Genomic DNA, 4,465 nt, shown 5'->3' with positions numbered 1-4,465 from the left:
AACAAATGTCAGTTGAGTATTTTCTGCTGTCTCCCTGTGACCAAACAAGTAAGAATAACAGGCTGATGAAAAATAAAACAAAATCACTAATATATAAGAGTTGAGATACATTTCAGCAGAAACAGAACATGTTGTATACTTCAGAAAGGACTTCGCTTTCGTAATGTTAACAAACTCACATAAATCTGACAGAGATGTACCACAAATAAATGTAATAAGTCAGGAACAGTGGACAGAAAATTAGAAGCCTCTGTGTCGTAAACCAGAGGCAGCTAGTGGTTATGAAACTATAAGTGATTATACTAACACAGATTTAACTACTTTGCAAGAAACTGAAGAAGTATTTGAAACACAAAATGCGAGAAATACCACAGTGTGGAGGGAATTAGTAAAGCGTTGACTAAACATGGTTGATTAGAGGTTCAATTTAGAATTTTACATGTGATATGGGCAAACACTAAAATTCCACAAGATTAGCTACCAAAAGATCATGATACTACTTCAAAAATGAGAGCACAGGAAATCTTCGTATTAACGAGGTATCAATATGCTTAACCTCACCAACAAAATATATTCAGCTGCGTTGAATAACGGATTGAAATTATTATAAAAGTGTAGCTTCTAGAAAAACAAAGTGGCTTCATAAGAGGAAGGTCATGAACCGATAATATATCTACTGTACGACAGATAATATGTAACAGATTTAGAAAAAGCATTTGACAGGATGGATAGAGAGAGGCTGTGGAGCTTATCGGAAAATAGTAAATAACCAAATCACTTAGTAAACTGTATCGAGAGTCTTTATACGGCGACTTGTATTGTACAAGGGGACTACATATTACTGAATCAAAGTGCGCAACAAGGATGTACTTCATAACCTGCTATTTACAATATATCGACTATGCCATACGAAACTGGAAAGAAAGATCACTAGAAAGTATCTATACAAATAAGAATTCGTGTACTAACGTACTGTTGTTGCTGACGATGTTGTACCAATGGCAAATACTGAAGATAAACCACTACACCCAATCCATTGTTAAACGTAACAGGGAAAAGATTACAATTTCAAAATAGCAGCAAACAGTATCAGAAATACTCAGTACGGGGAAAAACTTTTAATTAAATGCAGATTTTGGGACACGTTCAGCTCTTCAGTTCTTTAGGGAGCTGTATTACTTTTAAAGAATATAAAGGTGTGGATATAGGATTACAGAGATATCAGAGTATGTGCGATACTGTAAGCAGAACTTTAAGAAATAGACGAAGAGACACGAAAATACAATTCTGCGAGAGGGGTTCGGTAAGTAACGCAACCCTTTTTTTGTCTTGGCCAATTTCGGTTGGAAAAAAGCATAATTTTTTGTGGAACATAGTTGAATATTCGCGCTTCAGTCTCTATAGTTTCACGAAATGCCAATAGATGGCGGAGCAGTATGTATTCTTCAAATCGGTGTCTCTAATGGAGTTGCGTTCTAAGGAGAGAGCTGTCACTGAGCATCTTTCGGCATTCCGGACATTCATAGGCGCTTACAAAAAGTCTTCGGAGTTCAGAAAGTGAAACTGTGAGTTTCTGGACGAGGCGTCTGTCACCATCTCAACAAGGTCTCGCGAACCTGTCCGCTCTCCCGCTCGTCGGCCGGCCGCACACAGCAGTAACTCCTGCAATTCTGGAACCTCAACTGAACATCTTCAGTTGGGTTTCCTCGCCACCTAAGAGCAGACAATAAAGAGCAGTGAGTTTGGCACAATGAAGGATGCACTCCGCGAGAAGCAGTACATGATGATGGGGAGGTTGTTGAAGCAACAAGATGTTGACTCTGACGACGACCAGTAGTATGATACCGCGTAGGCATGCAGGCCATCACCGTAAGGTGGCGTAAGGCCCTCGCATTGGACTGAGATTATTTTGAAAAATAGGGCTTTGTAGCCGAAAGAACGAAGAATAATATGGAGTAATGGGATCTTGAATAAAACGAATTTGCTTCCAGGAAAAAAATGTTGCATTACTTATTGAAGGGCCCTCGTATTAGGTAACGTTAAAATCTGTACTTCTGTATGGCAGTTAAACCCGTGTTATGAAGAGAAATGATGCCTGCCATGTTCAGGCGGTTAAAGTGAAATATTTCCTAGCAATCAAGAGTTAAACTAAGGTTCACAGGATTCCTAGTAGATTACAGGAAATGAATATTTTGGCAGTATATGGCGAAACAGAAGAATAAAAACTAAACTAAATGTATAATTTGCAATGAATAGAAGAATTAATGATTCCAAATATATACTTACGATACAAACCCAAAGGTAAGAGTGAGATACGACTGGCAGTTAGAGGATTGAACTGAACTTGAATAGCTCGACCTGCATCATCAGTAAAAGGCGAAAGAAAAAGTAGAAGAATATCATCAAAGACACTTTGACAGCAAATTGTTTGTCCCGGAAAGAAAGCATAATTGCCAAAACTGGCAAAGTTTTACAGAAACTCAAACATTTTGGGTGAAATTTAATGTGAGATATCCTGTCTCGAAATCTCGCAGAAAATCCAAAGAGTCTCTACTCTGGTCGTGTGTGAAGTGAACGAACGGCAAGACACAGCCAATCTCTTCACTGTGCAGTTACTATGGTCATGTTACTGGTGACAGTGCCACTAAAGTGGAAGTATTATGCACGGGCTTTTCCTTAATTCCTTCAACAAATAAGTCGAAGCAAATATTCCAGAATTCACATCGAGAACTACTATCAAAGTGAATAGCTTAGAAATAGTTTTCTTCCGTGTAGAAAACAGCTTATCTCACTTAGTAAAGGCATGTCTTCCAGCCGACCGCGGTGGTCTCGCGGTTCTAAGCGCACAGTCCGGAACCGTGCGACTGCTACGGTCGCAGGTTCGAATCCTGCCTCGGGCATGGATGTGTGTGATGTCCTTAGTTTAGTTAGGTTTAAGTAGTTCTAAGTTCTAGGGGACTGATAACCACAGCAGTTGAGTCCCATAGTGCTCAGAGTCATTTGAACCATTTGAACCATGTCTTCCAGTACAGATTGTACAATACATAGTTTGCTTTCTGTATGCTGTTGTAATAGCCACATTCGTAACAACCATATAAAACCGCTGTCTCGACAAAAGATCTCACCCAAAGACTGGAAAGTTGTGGAAGTCACACCAATATTCAAGAAAGGAAGCAGGAGTCATACAAACAATTACATACTCATATTGATGAAGTTGATTTTCATTAGGATTTCAGAAGTTCTGCTGTAATTCGGCACTATGAATTACCTTGAGGAAAACGATCTGTTGACACACAAGTTCAGTCAAATTTCCGGAAAAATGCCTTTACCTTAGAAAAGTATTGTAGAAGATCATATTTCAACTCTGTAACATAATTGGCAAAATAAGTTTTATCAAAAAGACTTATGTCGTCTAAACTTTCTGTAGGCCAGAAACTTTAAAATTAAGGATTTTTTCAGATCTTTCAAGAAATCTCAGTTTCAGTAGGGCGCCAGGCTTTAGGTGTCGTGTCAGGCGTCAGGCGTCATGCACCAGGCATTACGCCTCATATGTCAGGAACCAGCACAAGTATTCAAATTTATTTTCTGTTAATGGTAGACAGTACGGCAACGCCATAACCTGGAATACTGGTACAACACGTTATAACCAATGGTGCACCAACATAGATTTAAAGCGGGCAGAAAACCAAGGCATGGGATGTCACTCACACCTTGGCAGAACCACCTACGGAATTTCAAATTAATGATCACGTGATCGCTGTAGTTGTAGATAAACTGTAGTGTAAGGACTGTAGTGTAGGTGGACTGATAACGTAAGGAATGAGGAGGTTCTATGCAGAATCGGAGAGGAAAGGAATATGTGGAAAACACTGATAAGGAGAAGGGACAGGATGATAGGACATCTGCTAAGACATGAGGGAATGACTTCCATGGTACTAGAGGGAGCTGTAGAGGGCAAAAACTGTAGAGGAATACAGAGATTGGAATACGTCAAGCAAATAATTGAGGACGTAGGTTGCAAATGCTACTCTGAGATGAAGAGGTTAGCACAGGAAAGGAATTCGTGGCGGGCCGCATCAAACCAGTCAGTAGACTGATGACCAAAAAAAAAAAAAAAACAACAACATCAGATGCTGGTATGTACATGTTTATACCACAGTCCCATGGTTTTCTCGATGAGTATGTAGTTGGGGGAGCTTTTACAGCCCTCCAGCCTCCACCACCGTTAGAGCCGTTGTCTGACGAAGTTATAGTGGTTCTGTAGCAAACATTATTTAGGAATTAATATTTAGATGGATCTGTCCAAACATTACGCCAGACCTTGTGCTTGTCAATCAGACCCGAAAAATATCCTGTGACATAACACTTTCTATACGTAGCCTGAAGTATTGTAGGCCACACTTTTATTGCTGCCGAGTACAATGTAGCTTGGTGATATCAACGACCTTCCCAAAGTCCTCGCTGA

Source organism: Schistocerca nitens, chromosome 1, assembly GCF_023898315.1.
Source record: "Schistocerca nitens isolate TAMUIC-IGC-003100 chromosome 1, iqSchNite1.1, whole genome shotgun sequence".
NCBI classification, from domain to species: Eukaryota; Metazoa; Arthropoda; class Insecta; order Orthoptera; family Acrididae; genus Schistocerca; species Schistocerca nitens.
Note: the sequence above shows the minus strand (reverse complement) of the source record.